This window comes from Humulus lupulus, chromosome 4, assembly GCF_963169125.1.
Source record: "Humulus lupulus chromosome 4, drHumLupu1.1, whole genome shotgun sequence".
Taxonomy (NCBI): domain Eukaryota; kingdom Viridiplantae; phylum Streptophyta; class Magnoliopsida; order Rosales; family Cannabaceae; genus Humulus; species Humulus lupulus.
The window spans coordinates 193,234,960-193,261,727 of NC_084796.1; the positions used below are offsets into that span (position 1 = coordinate 193,234,960).

A 26,768-nucleotide genomic window follows, 5' to 3' on the forward strand; every position below is an offset into this window, starting at 1 on the left:
GAATTCTAGAAAAACCAACGAAAAACTATAAGTCGAAACTAGGGTTGGAGATTTTTGCAAATAAGTTACGAACTCGCAACCTCGAGGTCATACTCAAGGATGAGGAAAAGTTACTAGAAAAAAAAATATAACTAGACTAACGAGGTTACGTACCATTTGAGTTTTTTTTTTTTAAATACATGGTAAAAGTAAAGTTCGACCTTGACAATAACGAAGTCGAACATGGGCATTTCGAATAAACTATGCAAGAATGTGCTGAAATTTGAACTTAAACCCAACATATATTTGTATGAATAAACAAATATAAAAGCAAGTCCTTAATCATTATATGCTCGAAATATTTCGGCCTAGAAATATGATGCATAGTATTAAGGCAAAAAAGCTAAAGGTATACAATGCGCAAAAAGGCTTTCGAGCCAAAAAATTTAAAGCATAAAAACTACTATTAAAATATAGTTGTAAGATAATTAAAATAGCTTAGAATCGAGCTATAAATTTTCGTTGCCCCAACGGCACAAAAAATATAATTACAAAAAATTCTAAGGGACACAACCTTGTTTGAAGCAGTTCACTGTTGATCAACCGAACTTGACTCAGCCTCCTCACCTTTGTCCTCCCCATTCCCACCATCCTGGGTTGTAGCTGTGACATCCTCTTCAGCCAACTGAGCCTTCAATTTAGAGATAAACTCCTCTTCTTTATCTTGAAGGAACGAGGTGTCAATGTCGGGGTTCAGAGACCATATCATATACATTTCTCGGTCTATAGCCCAGTCTTTCTTGGCCTTGAACTCCTCAGTGAGACACTTTTTCTCGTCTTCAAGAATTTTGAAGGAGGAATTCTTCTCTTCCTTTAGGCGTTCATCCTCGGCCTTGGCAACACTTGTTTCTGCCTTCAGACGATCGATCACAGCCCTGGCAGCATCAAAGTCCGCTGTCTTGGTGTTGAGTTTTGCCTTCAAGCTGTTGGCAGTAGCCTTGGAGGAATCAAGCTTAACTTGAAGAACCTTGAAGGCTTCCTTGGTATTGGCTCGGGCCTCCTCAGCTTTGACCTGTGCCCCTTTGGCCTCCTTCAAACCATCTTCGGCTCGAATGCGAGCCTGGTTTGCCTCGTAAACCAGGGTCTCTACTGTCGCTATCTTCGAGGAGAACACCGAAGTCTGGCGAAGAACACCAATAAGGGCTTGGAACAAAAAATGTATAAGGCTCGGAAAATAAACAAATGACCAATGAAATAAGAAGAGAAGAGGATTAGACTTACCGAGACCAAGAGCTCCAATATTTGGTCAGTGAGGTGTGTGGAATTTTCTGCTCTAAAAAATCACCACACATTGGTGTCGAGGTTACTATAAGCCTGGCTAGACCGAGACAGAATATTCGAGCACATGTCGGCTCCTAAGGTCCCTGCCACGTTCTCCAGAGGGTACTCCCAAACGTGGGACGACGCCACAAACTGGCGGACCACCGTTGGGGAACCTGTAGGCTTGGGAGCTGAAGGAGGTACAACTTCTTTGCCTTTGTCCCCAGCAGGTTGAGGAGGGGGCATAACCTCCAGAGGTTCAGTGGTGGCAACTGTTGAGGTCTTGATGGTAGTGTTCAAAACCACGACAGAAGAGCCAGGAGCCTGGGCTTTGGGCTCGGATGAGGCAGGCATCAAAGGAGAGGAACCCTCAACAATCTTGATCGACTTCGAGGTGACCCCTTTCTTCGAGGTTACAAGACCTCGTTTAGTACCTCGGGGTTTGGGGGGCTATCCCAAAAGGCTGTCTAGGCCCGACTCCATATCACCTGAAAAGCATAAGGAAAATTAATCAAGCTGAGAAAGAAAAAAGTCATACACATTTGTATAAGTAAAAATGACTAAGAGTCATGAACCTAATAAGAAGACTCACTAGAGCTCGAAATTGAGGACCAAGAAATTCCCCTGTCTTCTGATGAGGCTATGGGAGTCCCCTCCCTAAAGGCAAGGGACGTCCTCGAGAGATCCCTATAATCGTTAGTGCCATATTGCACTGCTACCCCATCCCAAACCTCGTTTAGGCTATACATGGTTTGGTATTTACCTAGCCCACTATCAAACCTACAGACCCTAAGGTATACCCTCGACCATGCTAAGATATTATCCCTGGGGTCCTCGAAGAGAATCATTATGTCAGGCCCGTGCTTAAGTAATGAAGGAGACCACATGGATGAATCGAGCACGACTTTACCTCCTGACAAGCTCGTTGAGGTCTCATCCTGTGCCTCATTTCCCAAGCTTGAGGGTTTGAAGGGGCGAGGTCGATGGGCCCGAGAGATTTGACACACATGTTTACCTCTCATAGGGAGCTTGGCAGTGGGAACGGGTACGTCCTCCCATCTCGCATACTTGTGGTTGCTGGAGTCGTCGGTGGTCTTGCCTTCTTCTAGGAGGTTGCACAGCTGAAGCTTGTCCTCATGAAGAAGGTAAGAGAGGGATCATCGACCATAGGGAAGCTTGAGGATAGTTTCCCTATGGTCCCTCATGGCATCCGTAGGTTGCAGACGATGGTAGGTGGCTATATAAAAAATTTGATTAAGTCAACAGGGATCACAAATTAAAAGAAAATTTAGCCAAGGAATATAAGGAACTTACGAATTCTCCGAAAGGAGTAGAATCGAGAGGGAGCGAGACCATTTTTCAAGAAGAAGGCGGTCTTGAAGTTCGGAGGGTGATTTGAAATGTCCTCGAACAGGCGCTTCTCTTTTGGGTAGTTGGACAGATAGTAGAACCCATTCCCACCATGAGCTTAGGAAGGGTTGCATTTTAGGCAGAAGAGATACAAGATCTCGTGCGCTGTGGGCTCCTCCATCTTCATATCCTTGTATAATGCTTCTGAGTAGACATAAACCTATACGAGTTCGTCTGGAGTTGGAATGGAGCTATGCCGGCGTAGTCCAGAAAGCTCCAAAAGTAATCCTTTAGAGGCAGCAAGGCCCTATCTCGTAAGTGTTCGCGGCTCCAGGTCGCGAGCTACACTTTTCTATTTGGGTTCCCCAAGTGCAGAGTAGCTCCTCTTGTCGGAGCTGCTGGGTCGACAGACCAAATTTCTGGAAAGCTTCAACCCATGGCAAGAGAGGAGCTCAAAAATTTTTTGGGTCGAGGTTATGGAACTTTGATAATGTTTAGCCTCAAAGAAAGAACTCTCCGAGAACGAGATGGAAAGGGGATTGGGAGCATTAAGTGGTTGGTTAGAAGGACCCTCCATTAAGCTGAATACGAGCTCATCCGGTAAAAAGGCTACAATAACCTTGAGTTTGGAGTCTAATGGGATAGGCTTGATCTCGGGGTCTGGGCCAGGTTAAGCTGCCACTCGGAGTCTCTTCCTTTTTTTTCTCTTCGACCTCGTCGATCTGATGTCGAAAGTGGTCTCGTATATCTTCTTTCTCACATCGCTCTTTGTGCTCACGGATCAATCACTGGTTTCGAGTAAAAGTTGATTAAGGACTGGGAGTTGATGGGTGGTAAGGGTTAGCAAACTTGAGCCCCCACCGATTCTTAGAATACTGCAACATCTAACAAGGAATAAAAAGGTGAGGGCCCATCATATAGAAAATAATAAGAAAGGATTAAAATTTTGATGACTGGAGCTCGAAAACTCAAGATAACGAAATTACCTTAACCAAGCCTGAAGGCTGGAAAAGAAGAGATTGACTTAGGTGTGTATCCCGAACTATTGTGACGTTCGGGCATCGAGAGTGAACCCACGTGAGATGGGGATGGGTACTATCAGTTTAAAAATGAGAATCCTAGATTTCCAAGGAAAAAATTGGCAGTTACCCAAAAAGGCGATGTTTTCAGGATTTGTGCATTTAAGCCCTAAAACAATAACCCTATTTCTTAAGCTACAAGAAACCTATGACCAAAAAACCCCCCTTACAAAAAAATATCCATTTTTACACATTTCTACCAGAAATTTTTCAGTCTAAATTGTGATTTTAAGCATGCCAAAAATATTCAAATCAGAAAACTTGCCTAATGCAAGAAAGGAGCCATAAAATGCACATATCCTCAAAAAATGTCTCAGACCTAATATTCAAAGATCTCAAGTGTTGAGAACATCTTATGAATTAGAAATATTTTCCTACCATTACTCTACGTGTCCACACACGTCTTGAGGTGTAGATATACATCTTGGAAGATCTTGGTGTGAGTATTTCAAAGACTACTTTGGATTGGATGTTTGTTGTAGATACAAAAAGATAGCGATGATTCTTGATAGTTCTTCAAGTGATAAATCATCATCTTTTTATTTCTCTATGATTAATGTTTTGCATGTTAATGGATCTAATTATTTAAAGTTTGTTTAAATGAATTTTTTTGAAATCTCTGTGCCCAAAACTTCGTGCTTTCTGCTGCACACATAGTAAACCAATTACCAACACATCTTAGGAGTAACCAGTTACCTATATTATAAGTAACCGATGACAATCTGAATAAATTATTTTTATTTTGTTATTTTATTCTTTTCCTTCCATTTTTTCTTCTTTTTCCCACTTATTCTATTGTCCTTCCATTTTATTTTTTCTTTTTTTCCCTTTATTTTGTTCACATATATGTTATATATTTTAATATTACATAATTATATTATTATTTATTGTCATTACTTTTAATATTGTACTTTTTTATAATGTTTTTTGCTATATGAAAAAAAATTATAATAAATATTTAAACCTTTTTGTTTTATGTTATTTCCCTTTTTTCTTTTCTTTTTCAGATCATGTTTTTAATTTTTTTTTTTATGTTAGGATAAGTAACTGGTTACCTGATTATTAACCTTTCAAATATTTTTCCTTTTTTTTTTTCAAATATGAATTATCCTATAATCCCATTAGGGTAACCTTTTTTCATATTAGGGGTAACCAATTACTTATATTATAAGTAATCGGTTACAATCATGATAACTTGTAACTATCAAGATAACACGTTACCTATTTTATAAGGAGCCAATTAATCAAGATAACTTGTTAGCATCCTAGGGTAACCACTTATGTATATCATAGGTAACTAGTTACCATCATGATAACTTGTTAACATCTTAGAGTGTGTTTGGTAAGTGGGTTTGAGTAGCCTTGGAATTTGTACATGGGCTGATGATTATGGTAATTCAAACTCAACCATTCAAAGGGGTTGATATTTCCCTTTAAAATGCTATGTGGGACCCACATAAAAACCTATAAACGCCACTTAAAGTTGGACCAAACATGGGAAATACTTTACATTCTCATCCCCACACTAATAAAACCTTATACGAAACACCCTAATTAGGGGTAACCAATTATTATATTATAGTAATCAGTTACCACATACTTAAATTAAGCTTTATATATCCTAGATACATAGCTAGATAACATCCCACAACCTTAGGCATGATGTTTGTTAATAACTCATTAATAGATTTCTCAACCTCAAAAACATTGTACATATGCTAATAAAATGCAAAATATAACTCAACATTCCAAAGAGTTCATTTCATAATGTAGAAATAAATTTACCATCAAGAGACCTTTGTATCTTTTGATCAATATGGGTGTGCGTGTTTTTTTTATAAAGGTGCATGTTGATGCTTCATGAGATTAATGTTGATTATATTTAACCATTTTTCCCTTACAAAATATTTCAATGCCATTGATTGGGGATCCGAGCAAGGCACTTAAATAACAATCTTATAAAACCCATACAACTTTTTCTTTACATCATTATCAAGAGCTAAAACCATGTCTACACTATGAGAAGCTCCAACAAACTCATTGATGCACCGAACAACCTCTCCAACTCATTTATTTTTACCCTCACCCACTAAAAGGGAAAAAGATGAAGGAATAAAAGATAAAAGAAAATAAAATGAGAAAAGAAAAAGATACCTAACCCAGAGTTGGAAAAGAAAAAAATACATTACAAAAAAGTGAAAAAATGATTCTAAAAAATTTACATGAACTGATTTTTTTTTTAATAAAATAATGCGTATGGAAAAAAAGGAAAAAAGAAAAGTGAAAAAAGTAATTCTAAAACGTTGGAAAAAAAGTGTGTAGTGTTATACCGCAAATTTCGAGACGAATTAATTTCCTCGAAATGTAGGCTCGGGAGATAGTCGGATTACGATCAAATATATATATTATTATTGTTAAAGACACGTAACCATTTCAACTCAAAATGGAGAATTGACTATAAAGATTTAGATCGTGGTCAGAGGTTAACTTCAAAATATTGATAGTCGGCGACCCAAACAACATTTTAAGTCACTATTAGAAAAAATACTTTCAATAAGACCGAAAAAGTATTATCAAATATATACCATAATACTTTTTGACGTGTTAAGGAAAGGAGTGTTATAGTAGGTCAGAGCACTTTGCATAACACTTTATTGACATGTGTTATGGTATAGCCTACGATAACACTTTTGTTGTGTTATTTTAATAGTTAGATAAGTATTTCATCATGCTATTTATAAATAGATTATATAACACTTTTTTGTACTTATAAAGTAGTGTTATGATACACTTTATAATAACACACTTTCTGCATTATAGAAAATAGTTTCCATAACATAATTTTATGCTTATAAATCAGTGTTATTGTAAAAGATACAATAACACATTTTTTTTGTATTATTCTAATATTTGGATAAGCTTGAATTATTATTATATAAACCTGTACATTATAATTATTTTTTATTGCTTTAATTCAAACCCGCTTCATTTAATATACTTAAGACACCCTTAACATTGTACAAATATATTTTTAAGTACCAATTATATGGTTCATAACACATATAACTAAATAATTGTGTCAAAATACATTCAAGATTATCTAAAACACAATCCAAAAGTCTTAAGATATTCAACACTGCCTAATTAACATAAACAAAACATTCTCATAATAGTCAACAAAATAGTCTTAAACAGTTGCATATTCAAAAGTAAAGGTAGGAATTCATGATCTTCCGAATGTCAGCACACCAAAGCCTTCCAATCCAGATTTTCTTTTGCACTTCACTTGTTGAATCTAGTAAATAAAACTTAAAAGAAACCAACATTAGGAAAAAAAATATTTTTATCTACTTAAATATTCAATCACTTATTTCAAATCTTACCATATGTTCTTTACTAGTTTTTTGTTTAACAAACACCCTCCATTCTACACGAATACGCCTTACAGTCTTGTTGCATGAATCCCGAGTCTCAGTTTTGTAAATTTCAGATTGAGACTTCCTTTACTCTTAAAGAATACAGTGGACAGAATTGAGCAGTCCACGAAAGAGGAATCTAATCATCCCATAAATTTGAGCATAATCAACATGTCTATATACCATCTGCAATGACAAGTTTACAAAATGACACAGTAATCAGTAGTATATTTTCCAACATCATCAAAAATTAGAAATAAAATCCAGTACAAAATCAAACTACCATAAGCAAGCAACTACTAAGGATTGGCCACTGTGATAGCTTATTTGTTAAAGATTCAAGGTTATTGATCCTCTAGTTTTTTTATTGGCCACAATGTTCCATTGTTTTTAGGAAATCAAGGGCTTGGAACCACAAATATAATCAACATATAGAATCTAATTGATATTATAGCTCACATAATAATTGCAATTATTATATTTGACACGCCTAAATTAATACAGTGCGAAAAGAATAAATATTATTAATGTGAGGTCATTATGCCAGAGAAGTAGAAAATGACTCTGGTCACGATAGTAGATGCTTTGAAGTATATATACGCAAGTTGTGAAAATAGGTTATCTACTACCAACACAATAGTGATCCTATATCCCAACACCCTAACAAACCCACAAACAAAACAGGATGTAGGAGAAAATAAAGAGAAAATTCACTCAAATAAAAATTTAGTCTCATTAACAATAACAAACCTTTACATATCCAAAATAGTTCTTTACTTTTGGTAGATCACCAACATAATAAGAATGAGGATGTTTCTATCCACCATATGGTATTAGCAAAACTTGCTTCAATGCGGACCACACTTAGGCACTAATAAAAATAAAAGTAATTAAAGTTTATTTATATAAAAAGGAGTAAAGTGATAAGAGAAGAACTATACCTCTATTTTTGATAAGACAAAATTTGCTTCACTCACAATGATATATAACACCATAAAAAAGTTAGACTAAAGTTTCTCAAATTCTTTAAATCGATGGTTCAGCTAAAGCATCTTATGTAAACTAAAGGTGACATTTTGTTATTAGAAAGATCAAGAAAAACTATCTACAATACTATACTAAATATCAAATAAAACAAAAATAAGATATATAACATTATAAATATATAACTTTTAAAAAACAAATCTCAAAACGCTGAAAAGTTAAAATATGTAACATTATAAATATGTAATTTTGTAGCTAGATTTTATTCTTTCTCTCAACAATAAAATCCAACTGCAAAGCAGAGGAGAACCAATGATGCGGGCGGTGGTGGGTACTGGTTACAAGTAGCACACAAACATACTAAGAAAAATAAATAACTAGTAAATATAGTCTAAAAACTTAAAAATTATACGAAGCACAAACTACAAGCACATTGGAAGAATACAAGAAAAAAAAAAGTTAAGCTAATAGAGAGCTAAGATAGAAACTCAGAAGGACACTTACTCTACCTGAAAAGTACAACACTAATAAACAAAACATAATGACTATTCTTGATAGAATAAATTATTTAACAAGATCTTGTTTATTAGTTTACCAAATAAGTAGCTTTTTATATTATTTAAAAAGCTTTAGGGAAGAGAATATCTTTGGTAAAACTAATGTTCATTTTGAGTTTTAGGGAAGAGAATAATCAATAATGAAAATTGCCAGCTAAAACATATGTGTAAATATAGATATCATTGGGTATAAGTCATTTAAAGCTACACTTAGGACCAAAGGTGCAAACACATAATATAGTAGAAAGATATTTTTTATATTTTTTCTTCTTATACAATTTATCATCATTACAACATAAAAAAAAGAATAACCAATTGATTTCATCAAACAGAATAAAGGACGATTAGAAAAACTGAATCATTAAAACCAAAATTTAACATCAAAACAAAACTGATATATTTATATTTAACACTAAGATCATAAAAGACCTACCCACTAAAGGATCTTAAGTCTGAACAACTTGTGACAAAGGAGATGCCAAGAGGAAATAAAAGCAATAAACTATTATGAATTTTTCTCAGCGCTAATTGGAAATAAAAGGAATGTATAGAGCAAAAATGTCAATAAATTATAATAATCTAATGAGATTAACACATGCCTATTGAATTTAGTGTTGATATTACATGAGATTAATGATATTCAATCAAATGACATGTTTCTAAAGATTTAGTTGTCTCCAAGAAGTAAATAAAAAAACTACTATATATATGGGTATATATCATGCATAAGTAAGTTAGTTTTCATTAGTTTTCTTTTTCTAGTTAACAAATTTTCTTGAATTATTGGCATATATTCTTGAATTATAGGACAAGTTGCTGAACATAGACTTGGACTTTGAATTTAGAAACTATACAAGAATTGATATTATTATTGTTCTATTTTTAAGGGATGGATTAGTGAGAAATAAAATATAATTTTTTTATCTAGCCATTAACATTTTTATTGTTTGTACTAAGATCACTTTCCTCTAATGCTGACTAATCTTACTGTTGACTGATCAAACATCAAATAAGTGCACACACATATATTTTCTCTTATTTTCTTTTTCCCTTGCCTGAGTTATTTATATATTATAATAATGAGAACTAAATTGAGATTATTCTAACATGTTTTCCCTTGATCATATTAGGTGTTTCCCTTGCTTATTGAGAATTACTCTCTTCAAGAGCAAGCCTCTTTGGTGTGGCAGTTCTTGAGTGACATGCCCACATATGTGCTAGCTAAGTTACTTTCATGGATACCTTCTTCTCTTTCAACTGATGAATATCAACATCTTCAAAACTCCTTAGTCAAAATAGTCCTAGAGGAAAAGCTTCTTCAATAGGTAAATTTTCAAATTCATCCACAAACAAATGAAATTATTTTCTTTCTTTTACAAAGGAAAGAGCTAATTATGCACATCACATGTGAAGGCCATTTTCAATTGGATTAAAATGAAAGATTCTCATGACACCATATTGAATAATACTCCAATGGAGGAATCAAACTGTGAAAATGAAACTTGTTCACATCCTATAGATGATTTATTGCTCTGGCATAAGGCAATCAAAAGAGAATTGAATGAGACACTGGACAAGATCAAGAGGATGTATATTTCAATTTTCCATCAGCAAGATGAAGTAAAGAGCAAATTCAATAAATTTTGGCATTTAATTAGAAGTGGAGGAGCATTCTTTTCTACTTCAGCTGAGTTTCTTTCAAACCTATACTCTTGTGCTGATCAAATAGTAGAAACCATAAACAACCACTTCTTTATTGAGGAAGTCCAGGTAATTTTTCCTTATTTACTCAATAACTTTCTAAAGAGAATAAATTTTCCATGGTCCAAATGATTTTGCATTAGTACGAAAGCATCAGTGAAGTATAATAGTAAAAGGTTGCAAGTGTTCAAATAGTTTGCTAGAGATTCATACTTCTCATACTATTGAAAATAATAGCTTTGACAAAGATGAAAAATGTTGAAGACGCTATTTTTTTAAGTTAGCTTAAGTCAATTTTTCATTCCTGAAATTGACTGACCTCTCTACATGTTTAGGTTCTTCCACTTGCTAGAATGAACTTAAATGTCAAAAGGCAACAAGAAATTTTGTATCAAAGCTTGTGTATGATGCCCTTGAGATTGATTGAGCAAGTCTTGCCAAACCTCAAGGTCATACTATTCAAAAAATTAATGTTATTGAGATGTGGCCATTGTTTAGAATTCAATTTTCTATGGAATAGCAACACAAAATTATTGGGTTCATAGTAGGGTCAACTGGTGGTGAAGTGCTTCAGTTACTGTTTCCATGGGTACTTTTTGCTCTTTCTCAGCATGAACACAATAAAATGATGGCAACACTGAGGCATTATCAGATTAGGCGTTTTTCCAATCACAACTCATATGTATAATTTTTTATTATTCAAACCCTAAGGTTGGGGACTTGAAAACTACACTTATTCACACCCCAGGCGAGATATCTATCAATATAATCAAACCAATTCAAGCAAACACAATTTATTTGTAAGAAGATAATACGTAATTCTAGATAAAATCTGACATCATTTCCCATATAAAATCTTACCTAACCATCTATCAATACCAAGTAAAAAAAAAAAATCAAACAACACACAATAAGTTTTCTTCCTTATATCACCGCAACACACAAACAAATTTTCCAGAACCTACTTCTCTAAGACACACAAGTTTTCAACCTTCCGTTATCACCGCAGCACACAAGTTTAATCTCATATCCTACTTCTCTACGAATGAATATTTAAGATATTCAAATTCCTCTAACATTTGTATGATATTAATAAAAGAGTTAAGAGAACATACTTCCGTACCTCTTGCAATTAATAATCAAGTTAATTAACTTTGCAATGCTCCTCGCCAATTCGATCCACAACCTAAAGAATATAATCAATACCTAAAAGATTAATACAAAATATAGTAATTGCAACATATTTTACCACTGTCTTGACTAAGAATACTTCCATTTGACCAAATAAAAAATTTCAGCCAAATTTTTTTTACAGTCCAAGAACTTTTAAAAGAATGAAATACTACTCCATTCTGCAAGTGAAAGTTTGCTACAGAATCATGGGCTTTTCCTCTCTTTTTCTCTTGCAAAAGGTACCTATGGTCATAGAATTCACATTTGTTAGCAGTATATAAACACAGATACATAAATGCAATGTTCAACCTTATGAAAAACTACTTGTTGAGATTATTTCCAATTAATATGTAGTCACTCTTAGCTGTTTTGCACTACAAGAGACCCATTGGTAGGGTATTCATAGAAACGAATATAGAAAAATCCAATTCAGTCATAAAAAATTTCAAACAAATTTATTGATGCCTTCATCACTAGCCAACTAAGCTTTGACCTAAAAATTTGAGTTTGCTACATATGCACCTAGAATGTGAGAATGAACCACAAAGAATACATGATGAAAAGATAAATTAAAACATATATATATAAATTAATTTTTTATATATAAAAGAATATTTGTCAAAATTGATGAAAAGATACAATTTAAAAGTAATTTATCATATAAGATATATCTTTAGTATATGTTCTATGAATCTTGAATATGTTATAATTTTTGCTCATTTTCAGAACTGATCATGTGAATGAATTAATGGAATGACTAATGCCACATTTAGTTTGTAGTTGAGATTAATTTAAAAATTCTCCTACAATTATAATAATTGTACTGTACGCTTTTGAATATTCAAAAACTATAGGTCCTCTACTTTGTATTATGATTTTTCTTTTTTCATCAACTAACCTAGAAAGTAGAAAGTGATAAATTTTAACAATATATGATATATCCCCATATATAAGATTAGATTGGGTACCATAAAACTTTACCTTCCCTAATCCTCAATGTGTTTCTCTTCAATGTGTTATTAACATAAATGACGCAAGCAAGAATGAGATATGACATGACCTTTTTTTAGCTCTACCTACAAAATGAGATTCATGGAGCTCAAGATAAGGATAGAAGTTTAGGATAAATTGTGCAAAATATCACTAAATACAGTTAAATGAATAAATTTTGAGACATGATAACAGTTATCACTTCAAATATGTTTCACACACTAGCCGGGAAAGTGGTATGGGTGGCAAATTGGCAACTATACGAACAGAGGAAATGATCTACATAAAATTTTTATGAAATTTCAAGACTGATTTGTACATGACATTGCTACAACTATCACTAAATACAAGAATTGACACATACTTTAGTACCTATTTTTAATCATAATATACAAATTTGCATATCAACCATAACCAAATTACTTCTTTTACTAACTACAATCAAACCAATTTGTGCATTTCAAAAAATTAAATAAAAAAAGACAGATTGTTCTACATACATTTCCATATTCATGCATAGTGTGGGATCACATAGCCAAAGCATCTTAAAGAAAATAAATAAAAACATGAAAGCATACAACTACATACTCAAATGAAGTTAACAACGTGCCCAACTTGTACAGCTTCCAACAACTTTTCCTCGGGAAGAAAATTACAATAACCATGCAACCACAATAGATAATGATGATAAGGAGAAAGGATAAATCGTCTCCAAAAACATATGAACAACCACCAGAACTAATCATGATTCAAATGTGGGTGCATTTAACTAACAAAAGTATCAATCATTTCTTTTCTTGTCTTGGTAAGACAGGAGAAGGAAATAAGACTGATGAAGTTCGCAAGTGGAATTTGAGTTCGCCTCGAAAAGAATATTACTTTTCTATAGCGTTTTTTGCAATTATATAGTATACTATTATACCCACTCTCTTCATAATAAGTATCAATCAAGTTTAGGCACATACATCAAATCCATATCTAAGACCATCATATATGTCTCAAGTGACCTATTGTCTACAAAATATGCACATAAAATATGAAAGGAAAAACAAGATAATGATATTCTAATGAAAAATTAACCTCAATTTTTGTTTTTGATCTCAACAGTAGTAAGTTAATATTCATGACCTTAAAGTAGCATACTAATCATGGTGTTGCAAGCTTGAGTGTAAAACTTACAATATGAACAAATCAAAAAAATTCTAAAAACCAAATCCCCAACAAGCTACTATGTAGGAAAAAAATCCTACTACTAGATGATAATCCATCACAACATATAAAATCAATACAATCAATTTATGAAGAGATTAAAATAGTTGATAAGTTTCCTGCTAAAAAGAAATGCAATGAGTTAGAACAAGTTAATCTGCAGTACGAGTCTACCTCGATCATTAATATTGCATCATATGTGCCTTCTAGCAGCAAGTCCAGTTTGGAGTCTTCCATCTCCTTTGTTGTTGGATTGACGATAAACTTTTCTCCAACAAGGCCAATTCAAACTCTAGCAATAGTCTTTGCATTTGACACTTCTGATAAAGCACTGTGGAAATTATATAATCAGGCTACAAAAATATGCTAGTCTATCAAATTCTAAATGTGATATCGAAGTGGCAATACATGATAATTTAAAAATTAAAAATTAAAAATTAAAAAAAAAAGATGAAAAAAAAAATTACACTGCTATTCCTACAGCTGTGATTGCCAAAGCATTTGGAGAGTGCAAACCATCATAACTCAGAACCTGCATGCATAGGAAGATCATGAAATTTCTAGGAAGTACGAAGAATAAATGTAGAAATACAACTCTAACATACTGACTTGTTCAGAAAATAAAAGTGTTACTCAATTATCAACACATAAAAAGCATAGAACAACAGGATGTAGCTAGCCATGAGGCTTTTCTTAGATATTTAATACCTAGTTTGTTTGTGTAATTTGCTCCCATTTTTCTTTCTTTGTATTAACCTAAGTACTTGTCATAATACATGTTGTGTGCTTGTATTTGTTGCAATGACTAAAAGTAAATGCTAACGCACCCAAGAAAGTATCTGAGTTTCATGGTAGAAGCCTTTCAACATTGTTGGACGCAAAGGCCTATCAATCAATCTACAGATCAAAACCTGCATGCAACAGGAAAAAAGAAAATAAAAACCATTGTACAAATAATCATAGGACAAGTGAGTAAAGTAAAGGACAAAATTCCTTGAAGAAAAACAACAAACCAAACTACAAAACCCCATAGTTTATGTTACACCATTTCCTCGTAACAAATATTAGAAAAGGGAGATGGGAGCAAAGAGTAAGGCTTCCTTCCTATTATAGACTGGACCATCACAAAAAATTTAAGCGACACAATGGTAAATGCCCATAGTAACCACATAAATCAAGAAATTTTAAATATGTTCCCTTTTAATTGAATATTTTTTAAGATTTTAAACACTTGTATCAAAGATAGAAAGATACAAAATGCCTAAAAATATACATCACACTAAAGAGATGTACATCAGAAAACTCCAATCCCTAACTAGATCAGCAAACAAAATATCCTTAAACTCTTTAGCATCAAATAACCAAATATCTACCTAATTGAGCTAGCAAATCAAGAACTTAGATAAAAAATGATTTTCAAATGTAATAAGTAATCAATGTGTTCTCTTTACAATATATATATATATATACACATATGTGCCTAAATACATATATATATATGTGTGTGTGAATATGATGAACTTTTAGGTTCACAAAAACCAAGACCCATTTAAAAAATGAAACAAGAAGGTTTTGAAAGTAAAAAAAGAAACAAGAAACTATTACCCCATGATCTTTTGTCCTTCCTTCTCTTTTGAAAAACCCTCCATTGTAACAATAATACCATGAGCATGAAAGTCTCACTCAACTCAAGAAACAAGTGGACAAATAAAAAGATGCGGGTAGAAGAAAAACATAACAAATACCTATTTCATCAGGAAGCTCACCTCCACTAATATGAAAAGAATTCAAAACAACAAAAGTTTTAACAAATAAATAACAATATCAATATTTACATAAATCTTTCAAATGCTTGTTATGTATATTTATTTAAACAAGTAAAAATATATTCAAATATGCATGATTCAAGAGAGCACGGTTTATAGTTTGAGATTTACCAGGCAAAGTGGTTTCTTAATTTGAATATTAGAGGCCAGATGCATTCCACCAGCTGCGATTAGAATAGTATCACCAGACCTGAAGAGAAACAAAAGGATATAAAAACCACCATCATCAGCAATCATTCATGACCATGAAATCACCCAATTTGAGTCATTTGCAAAAATGACAACGATGAAAAAGTTATATATGCAAAACAAAATTTAAATAAAAGCGATTCTCTTTCTGTTCCTATAACACATATATATATATATGGATATGTGCATCATTTCCATAATAAATTAATGGAATTACACTGAGCGACCATAAAAGACCATCACAGTCCCTCAATTACACTGAACGAATGATAGTCAGCAAAATGAATGAGAAATTTGCTAAACTAGCAGGAGCGACCATAAAAGTTAGTATGTTAATAAATATATAGTTAAATTTACAAAACACTCAAAATCAAAATCAAAATCAATGAGGTTGTTTTTGGTAAATTAAAAAACCAACCTTGTAGCAGCAACAACTGAGTCAGTGTTAGGGAAAACGCCAGCTTCAGATTCTTTGAGAGAGCGATTAACTCATAGCCAAAGTTGAGGATGATAGATAGCGAAAGATGACAGAGAGAGAGGCCGAACAGCTAGAAATAAAGTGAATGAGAGATAGAGAAAGACGACAGAGAGAGAGAGGAGATTTGAGGGATGGAGGAGATTTGAAGCCGAACGATTGGAAAAAGCAGGGGATTGACGTCGGAGACATCGTAGCCGAAGAAGAAAATGGGGGAGTTCGAACAATGTAATTAAAAAGGAATTAGTTGAGAAAAAAAAAAAACTTTTACAAGTTATAGGCGGGCTCCCAAAATAAATTACCGCCATTTTTTTCTTTTACCACACATATATATATGTATATCATAATACTTTTTTAGTTGTGTTTACCATAAAAATGGCTACTGATGGCGTGGCAAGAATTTCTCCTACGTAGTTAACACGTGGCAGAAGTACTGCTCGACTATCGACCAGAAGCACACCGCTTCGTCAGGGTTAATTTTTAGATACGACCAGGCTGGTCATATAACCTGATTTATTTACTTCTTAAACTGTAATCTTATAATAACTGCACTGAATATTTCTTCATTATTATCTTGATACGCGATTATTAAGGAAAGATAGGGCACGTTGGCATATGTAACCCTCCTTGAGCCTATAAATATACATGAAATGGCTCAAGGAAGGGACTTTTGATTCCTGAATCTTTTTGCTAAGACAGAGAAAAAGAGAGAGATATAGTGCAATTATCCATCATTTTATTGTATTTCTTCCAAGGTTTGTGAAACTCAAGAACCCTAGTTCTTTGATCACTACTTTGAGATTCAATCTTAATAATAGCACTAAGTGGACGTAGGTCATTACCATCTGTTGGGGCCGAACCACTATAAATCCTTGGTGTTTTCTTCTCTTCCATTAGATCATCTTTCTTTCTTGCCGTTTTATCCTTTGTTGTATATTTGACTCTGTGTCGTTGGCCAAATCGTGGGTCAACATTCTAGTGCTTTCATTGAGAGTTTGACAAAAAACTCTGAAAAAAATCTAATGGCAAAAACATCTAAGAAGACTGGACATGCTATTAGCGCTGCACCATCCCAACCTCCACCCCCAAATGTAGCCAAGAATGAACCACATTTGGAGTTTGATGAGGAGGAACTAGATTCTGAAACACTGAGGGCAATGCTGGGAGTGTTGCAAGATGAGTTGGCTAATATGAGGGCCAATCAGGAGAATGCTGAGGAGACAATGGCACTGCAGCAAAGAGAAATAGAACGCCAGTGCCAAGAGCTAAGTGAGCGGTAGGCGGAAATGGATCATCGGCAGATGGATGCCATGGCCGCCCTTGAAGCAGCCATTCAACTGGCTAGGAGTCAAGTTGTACCAACCTCCTAGCCAGATCAGCCACCAAACGCACCACCTCAAAGAGGTCCCAATCCAAGCCCTCCGCTCCAGCCAACAGGCCCTCAAAGGCCAGAGCAGGCGCCTATGGCTCAGGATGATGTCCCACCTAGGGATCTTGAGTAGCAGCCTCCATCCCAGGCAGGTTAAGGCAATCCCCAGTGCCAGAGGTAGAATAGGGCAGGGCAACCACCCCGTAGCCTTAGACGCCCAGGGGATGAAGAGTCGAATCTTCCGAGCAGGGGGCAGCGTCCTTTTGCCAACAGAAGGAACATCGAGTCAGGCTCTGCAGTCAGGCCCCCCGCACGGCATAACAATGCACGGGGACCCAACGACCAGCGCAGGCCTCCCCCTGACTCTCGGGAAATGCCAGCCTGAGGAGGAAATAGCGTGAACAGCCGGTCATGCCATAGTCAGCCACAATTCAGAGATGGCCATGGCTATAATGAAGCTAATTCCGGCAGAGGAAATGCTGGCCAGAGAAATGAAGAAAGTTGTGGTGGTAGAAGCCCCCCACCTAGAGAAAATAGGCCAGCTAGCCACAACGCAGGGGGGCAATCCAGGTAGCCGAACGTCTTTAGTTGGCTAGGAGCTAGCGAGCAGAGACGTAGAGACGATGATCTTAGGGACGTACTTAACGACCGCCATGAGAGGCACGACGAGTACGCTCCCCCGACATCGGTGGCCCTAGCAGTCCCAGAAGCAGTTCAGGCTCAGATTGATGCCCTAAACCAGGCGGTACAGCAACTGGTCGGGGGACGAACGTCCCATATCGAGTACGATAGGAGGAGGGGCACCCCCTTTGTATAGAGGATTGCTACGGCCGAGACCCCAGTAAGTTCAAGATGCTTACGCTGTCGAACTTCGACGGGTACGGAGACCCAATATCTCACATTAATAACTTTGAGATACAAATGGACATACAAAAAGTGTCGGAAGACGCCCGCTGCCAGATCTTCCCTGCGACATTGTCTGACACCGCTTAGGAGTGGTTTTTCAAGTTCCCCCTTGCTAGTATAGTATCTTGGGAAATGTTCGTGAAGGAATTTTATGGACAGTTCTATGCGGGTTGCGTACACCCCATAGAGGCCAACTAGCTGGTCGAGATACGCCAGAAAGAGGGAGAGCCCTTGAAAGAATATGTCCAACGCTTCATGCGAGCAGCAGCTAGAGCCAAGACATTGGGCGATGAGGGTAAGATGATGGCTCTAACTGCTGGAGTTAGGTGCCATTCACCCCTCTGGAGTAGCCTCAGAAAGCATGGGGTTAGAAGTACCCAAGAGTTCTTGGATCGGGCTGATCGATATATCAAGCTCGAAGATGCGATTGCCAACGAAGGGAAATTGCCAACAAAAGACAAGGGACCCAAGGAAGAACCCGCCAAAGCCGCCAATGGGTTGGAAAAGCCCAATGGCAATGACAAAGGCAACGGGAATGGCAGTGGTAAGAATGGTGGAAAACGGGTGAACAGTGAACCCTCAACTTTTGAGAGTAACGCCCCAAAGGCAATCGATATGAGCCAAGATTCACCAACTACACGACCCTTGTTGAAAGTCGAGCTGAAGTATACCAGGCGACCAGCTCAAGCGTGCCTTACAAACGACCCGCAGCTATAAGGAAGGATATCTCCAAGAGAGATACGACAAAGTTCTGTCGTTTTCACAACGACTACGGGCACGATACCAATGAATGTAACCAGTTGAAAGATGAGATTGAATGCCTGATCAGGCAAGGAAATTTAAGAAGATATGTGCGAGCCACAGGGGGGTCTCAACGAGAGGCTCAAGGTGGAAATGAGCAGGCGCCTGCATGCCAATGCTCGCCACCTCTACAGCCAGCTCCTGTGGCTGGCACTTTACTCACCATCTGTGAAGGCCCACATCTTGCAGGAGACAGTGGGAAGGCAAGGGAATGATAAGATCGAACCCTACGCCACGACCAGGACATCGAGATGATGAGTGTGGAAGATCGAGCACCAAAAAAGGCTCGAACAGAGGAGGAATTGATAACCTTCTCTGATGATGATGCCAAGCACGTGCAATTCCCACACTTCGATCCGCTAGTCGTAGACGTACAAATTGCCAACATGATGGTGAAAAGGGTGTTGTCGACATAGGGAGTTCGATCAAAATCCTATACAAGTCTTCGCTGGAAAGAATGAAGCTGTCCGTCAAAGACCTAGAGCCATGCAACCAAACCATCTATGGTTTTTCCAGTGAGGGCTCGCCCCAACAGGGTCGATTAGGCTTCCATTTGCAGTAGGTACTGTGCCTGCTAATAGGACATTACTCACTACTTTCATAGTAGTTGATTGTCCTTCAGCATACAATGCTATAATTAGGAGACCCAATTCTAGTCGACCTACGAGCCGTCACCTAGATATGGCACCTCGCCATGAAATTCCCAACAGACGCATGGATAGGATGCGTATTGGGAAATCAGTAGGAAGCGAGGGAGTGCTACAACACCTCGATCACCAAGGTGAAGAAGGGTGTAACGAGAGATGTTCACGGAAAAGAGTTGCAAGTGGCAACTGATGCTCAGGCCCACTCGGGTGATAATGTCACCAAATAGGGTGTTGCCCAAAGTGAGGATAGAGATTTGGATCCTTGCTTTGGGGATTTTGAGGAAGAAATTGGCCAGAGACAACGACAAAACAAGCACTGGTGGAGTTTTCAAGGAGGAACCAGGAAGTCTTTGTCTGGTCGCACAAAGACATGGTCGGGATAGACCCTGCAGTCATCATCCATTTCCTAACACATCGAAAAGAGTTTTCCACCAGTGCAACAAAAAAGAAGGTTTCTCGACAAAGATAGATCAAGAGCCTTAAAAGAAGAAGTCGAAAAGCTGAAGGAGAATGGGTTCATTAGGGTGGCGTTTTATCCATCGTGGGTCTCTAATCCCATGATAGTTCCCAAGCTGAATGGAAAATGGCGTACATGCGTGGATTTTACAGACCTAAATAAAGCCTGCCCTAAAGATTGTTTCCCACTCCCAAGAATCGACCAGCTGGTCGATGCCACTGCAGGACATGAGATTCTCTCATTCATGGATGCATACTCCAGGTATAATCAGATTAGTATGCATCCCCCTAATGAGGATCACACTAGCTTTCGGAGTGATACAAGGCTTTACTGTTACAAAGTGATGCCCTTCGGTTTGAAAAACGCTGGTGCGACTTACCAGCAACTAGTCAACCACATGTTTAAGGAACTGATCGCCACAAACATGGAGGTCTACATCGACAAGATGCTGGTCAAGTCGAAGAAACCAGAAGGGCATGTAAAGGATTTGCAGGAGTGCTTCAATGCCTTGAACAAATATCAGATGAAGCTGAATCCCCTTAAATGCTCTTTCGGAGTAGGATCAAGAAAGTTCTTGGGATTTATAGTTAACTCGAGAGGAATTGAAGCAAATCCCGAGAAAATTAAAGCCCTGATCGACATGAAATCACCAGCAAAGATTAAGGATGTTCAAAGTTTAACCGGGAGAATTTTCGCTCTTAGTAGATTCATTTCGAAGTCAACAGATAAGTGCGTTCCATTTTTTAATCTACTTAGAGGCAACAAAAAGTTTGAGTGGACGGAGGAGTGCAAGCAGGCTTTTCAAGAATTAAAAACTCATATGGCACAGCCACCCATCCTGTTAAAGACGATCGATAAAGAAACTTTGTTCATCTACCTGGCAATCACGGAATATGCTGCTAGTGCCGCTTTAGTAAGGGAGGAAGAAGGCGTGCATAAGGCCGTTTACTATGTGAGAAAATGGCTAATTGGAGCAGAACAGTGGTACCCGCCCATTGAGAAGCTAGCCTATTGCCTAATTTTGGCCTCCAAGAAGCTGCAGCCTTACTTTCAAGCTCACCTAATCACGATTTTGATCGACCAGCCTCTACGGAAAGTCCTGCAAAAACCAGAGGCTGCGGGTAGATTGCTAAAGTGGGCGGTTGAACTTGGGCAGTTCGATATATCTTATTTTCCGTGAGCAGCGATAAAAGGGAAAGCCCTGGCTGACTTCATTGTAGAATTCACTGAGCTTACAGATAGCAAGCAGGTTGAAGAGCCTGATGAGCCTGAGTGTCAAAATCAAGCTCCCTCGTGGAAATTATTTATAGACGGTTCTTTTTACAAGTGCCACGCTGGAGCAGGAGTGATATTGATAACGCCAGAAGGGCATCGATTTCACTGCGCAATCAGGTTTGACTTCACTGCCTCTAACAACGAGGCCGAGTATGAAGCATTACTCGCTGGGTTGCGTTTAGCCAGGGATATGAATATAAAGGTTCTCGACATCTACAGTGATTCTCAGCTGGTGGTGAATCAAGTCATGGGAGAATACCAAGCGCGAGGTTTAAAGATGGTTGCCTATCTAAACAAAACAAGAGATCTATTGGCTTAGTTAGACAAATACATCATCCAGCAAGTACCTCGCGACCAGAATTCCAATGCTGATGCTTTGGCCAAATTGGCAAGTGCGAAGGATGCTGATACTCTGAATATAGTGCCGGTTGAGTGGCTATCAAGGCCAAGCATCCAAGCGGAGGAGACCTCTATGGTGATCCAGATGGCGGATACGTGGATGACACCCTATATAGAATATCTGACGCAAGGTGTATTACCAACGGACAGAACCAAAGCCAAGACCCTTCAGCGACAGGCTACAAGGTATATCATGGTAGATGGAATCTTGTATCAAAGGGGATACTCAATGCCACTACTCAGATGTGTTTCGAAAGAGAAGGCCAAAGAATTGATGAAATAGGTACACGAAGGCTTTTGTGGAGACCACATTGGGGGGCAAAGCTTGTCAAAAAAGATTTTGATGAATGAAGACTCGATGGAGTTTGTGCGTTGGTGCGACAAGTGCCAGAGGTTCTCCAAAATCCCATGAGCAGCCCCCAATGAGCTTAAAAAGATGCAAAGTCCATGGTCATTTGCAGTTTGGGGCATAGATCTAATTGGATCCTTGCCCACAGGAAAGGGCGGCGTCAAGTATGCTGTGGTTGTTGTCGACTACTTCACTAAATGGGCTGAAGCCGAGCTGCTCGTAACCATAACGACCAAGAAGGTGTTGAATTTTGTGATAAAAAACATTGTTTATCGCTATGGATTTCCAAGGAAAATCGTCTCGGATAATTGCACCCAGTTCGATAGTGATTTATTCACGGATTTTTGCAGATGGCATGGCATTATGAAGAGCTTTTCTTCAGTTGCTAATCCCCAAGCAAGGGGACAAGTCGAAGCAGTCAACAAAACACTAAAGGATACACTAAAGTCACTCGATATTTCAATTCTAAAATGCGAGAAAGAAAATTCAGTGTCGGAGACCTAGTACTTCGAAGAGTTTTCCTGAACACCCACGACCAAGTTGCTGGAGTACTCGGACCTAATTGGGAAGGGCCATACCAGATTGAAGAAGTCCTTCACCCAGGCACCTATAAACTTGCTCGCTTAAATGGAGATCTTGTTCCTCGCTATTGGAATGGAGAACACCTGCGCAAGTACTATCAATGAACAATCCTTATTAAAGGATTGGCTTGTATTAATTTTACTTTTTACAAGTTATGAAAAAAGGTTGGTCATTTTATGTGATTAATCGCTTATAAGTGTAAGATCTTTTTTGATCACTCGTACAGACACGTTTTGTCAATTTATTACGAGAAATATAAGGGACTGTGCACAGCCAGTCATTCTTGCCAATTATTGTATTTTATGCATGTATTTGCTCATTACGTGTGTTGTTTTGCTCTATTACAATTTTAATTATTTTGCTTCGAGCAGTGTTGTTCGAATAGGTTTTGGTCAAGGCAAGTGACCAAGGACCTAAAGCTCCTCGATAACTTGGGAGGCATATAAGGTATCTAGTAAGCAAAGCATATCGAAAGGTATGTAAACACATGAGCAAAATAAGTGAAAGCATGCTATGGTACTTAGAGTATTTTTCAAAATTTTGTATTTTGCTAAATCAAACCAAAGTACTATGCTAAGTTTGGTCATGCGAACAGATGTTATAATAAGATGCAAATATATTATAATATCAAAATGGATCCCTTTACACCGCGAGCAGTACTGCTCGGATGTAATTGTTCAATTAAAAGGAAAATAGCTACCCGTGCAGCAATAAAAAATTAAATAAGGAATCGTCTTTACATCAAGACCCGTAGGTCGTGTATTTAAAAGAGAAAAAAAATTATTACGAAGTTGCCGTGGGGTCTTGTGGCGATTGCTGTTGCTGCTGCTGGTCGACTGCATCCCCAGCTTCTTCTCGGGCGCCTTCAATGCCGGTAGCTAGAGAAATTTCTGGAGACCTTGGAATTGTCTCTTCCTCCAGATGAGCAACGCACCTAGCCATCTCCGCCTCCCTGATATGGTCTGGAAGATAGGAAAAGTTGGCAGTGGGATTATTCTTCCAGAACAAGTGGAAGTACTCGAACGATGCCCCCTCATAGTCTTCAAGGTTGCGGGCGTTCTGTTCCTCTAAAGTAGAAACCTCTTGGCGACTTATTGCAAGCTCATCCTGAAGCTTGTAGGCTTCCCAATAATTCCTGAGTGAGACCTCCTTGTACTACTCCTTGGATGCAGTGATCTTATCAATTCTTGCATCCTTCCTCTTTAGCTCCTCTTTAAGAGATGCAATTGTGGCCTCAGTCACTTGCAACGCCTCAAGGTGCTTCGCCTCGACTTTTTTAAGAGCCTCGGTATGCTTCGCCTCGACCTCTTTAAGGGCCTCAAAATGTTTCACCTCGACTGCCTTCAGCTGCTCGGCATAAGTAGCCTCAGCTGTCTTGAGTTGGTCGGTGTATTGAGCCTCAGTAGCACTGAGCTGATTGCTGAGTTTCTTCTCAAACTGAGCATTCTGTGTCCTTGAAGATTGCCAACCAGAGGTCATAGTAAGCACCCCTGCAATTAGAAAAAGATAAGGTCGTTAATAGGAGCAAGTTAGAAAGACGATTTACAAAGCAGAAAGCAACTTATAGCAAGCACTTCATTCAGTACGCGGCTGAGAACCTGGTCGACCCCCATGGAGCCAGTCTCTTGGATTGCCTCCCGGCTGTGTCAGTGTTTTGTTATTTTCGTCAGCCTATCTTTGGCTAAGCTGAGCACCACGCCCGTAAGGTCGTCTCCTGAGGCTTCTTGTCGACGACCAGCCGACTGCTGGACGGTGGATGTTGGGGGCGTAGGGTCGACTGGAGCCGGAGGAGGAGTCTGTCCAACCGGAGACGGAAGATCTGGGTTTGTTGGAGTTGGAGGAGGTGCCTCCCTGGTAGGAGCTGGTGGAGGAGTTGTCTCCCTCGTTGGAGTAGGCGCGGGGGGGGGGGGGGGTCGTCTGTTCGAGACTTTTTCGCAGGCTGGTTGCTGCAGCCCTCCCCAGACTGGTGCCTATGGGATTTCTTCTTGCTCGTAGACTAGGTGTACAAATCAAAGGCACATTCAGCAGGCATGTTTGTAAAACACAAACGAGCGAATAGTCAGGAAATATAATAAAATAAAAGAAACTTGCTAAGTCTAAGAAGCAAGGACAGTGAGATTGAAAGTATAATACCCAAGCTATCATTACTGGTCGCTACATTATTTACCCTAAAAGTGCTACACTCACTCTCAGGCCTGAAGAAATTTGAATTTAAAGCAGGAGGGTATTTAAAGTTCCATCCCCATCGAAGAGGTGACAGGGAATAGGTAGACTATCTAAGAGTGAGAAATCAATACCGTTCTCGTCCGACGATTCGTCAAAGGGCTCGAGAGGGACAGTGGCCTTCTTTTTCCCCTTTCCCCGAGGGGCAGGGGGAGCAGTAGCTCATGGAGTGTTGGAGGGTTCCCTGATTTTCACTCCGGTTGTCCTCCTTTGAGGTTGTGACACATCCGGGTGCTGCTCGGGAACTTCTCCGCCAATGGCACTTCCCGCTGCTGACTCCCTCACGTCTTGGTGGGGTGCTAAAAGCCTGACCAGCCTCAGGTTGGCCTTTGTGACCAGCTGTTTGACACTCTTCTCTATGTTGGTCATGTTGGCCAGGAGGGCTGATCGCATCTCCATGTCCAGAGTAGGGTCTGGTCGCAACCATGGGCCTGAAACGCACTAAATTTCTAAGGAAAATGCAGTAAAAAATTGAAAAAAGATTGACGACTAGTGGTACAAAGACTTTACCTCCTTGAGTGAAGGCCAAGTTGTTCGTGACCATGTCAGTCGTCAAGAAATACTCCAGGTGGTACCTCCCCACGTTCGAGATGTAGGTGGTGTCAGTCAGGAAAGTGCAACCTGTTTCCTGGTGATAGAAGTGGAAAAACCCCGTGTTTTCTTGGTTGGGGTAAGATTTGAGGTTGAACAGATAGTTGACCTCATGTGGTGTGGGGACATGCCATTTTTTGTGGTTATAAAGGATATAGAGTGCAACAAGCATTCTATATCCATTAGGAGTTATTTGAAAAGGGGCGACCCCGAAGTAGTTGGCCACCCCTTGGAAAAAAGGATGAAGAGGCAGGGTAGCCCCTGCCTCAATGTGGAACCTCGACCAGGCGCTGAAAGCGCCTCTAGGCAAGTTTGCCCGTTGGTCTTGAGTGGGTTGGACTAGTGTCACCCCAGGGAGTCCATATTTTTTGATGTAATTAGCGATCCTTCTGATCGTTACCTGGCTGACGAGGGCGATGTACCATTCAACATCTGGTTGAACGACATTTTAGGGCTGAGCACGAGTTTGAATGTTTGGGTTAGGAATATTTCTTTCCTGACCACTGGTCGAGGGAATTCCAGCCCAAGGAGCAGGCTAATTTGAGGGGTTTGAAGGGTTTGGAGGTTTCTTTTTCTGGGCAATGGATTTTACTCTACCCATGGCTAGAAGGTTTCTCTGAGGGCTATTGGGTGGGGTTTGAGAAAAAGGAATATCTGGTACTAGCTGCGACAGATGCTCCTCATCTTCAAGTAATTGGGCAAGCAAGTCATCATCGATAGGCTTTTCACCTCCCCAAGGATCTTGCATGAAGAGCTGTGAACAGAGAAAGGGGGAGGTGAGAACGTAAAGCCTAAAAATCTGTGTTGAAAGTTAGAATAACGTTGCTTGCGTATAAAAGTTAAGCTTTTATACGACTAGCATCATTCTAGCAAAAACACTAAGTTCTATACGAGCAGTTTAAAAAATAGATTAAAAAGCGG

The 26,768-nt window shown here is 38.2% G+C and overlaps 1 long non-coding RNA gene across 1 annotated transcript; it reads right to left on the reverse strand.

The window, feature by feature from the left end:
* Positions 1 to 13,794: 13,794 nt before the first annotated feature.
* On the reverse strand, positions 13,795 to 15,451 carry LOC133829346 (uncharacterized). The gene is made up of 3 exons (XR_009891704.1): positions 15,364 to 15,451; positions 14,586 to 14,669; positions 13,795 to 14,290 (listed from the first exon to the last, which is right to left on the reverse strand). It is a non-coding gene; the product is annotated as an uncharacterized LOC133829346 (long non-coding RNA).
* Between the last annotated feature and the right edge of the window lie 11,317 nt (positions 15,452 to 26,768).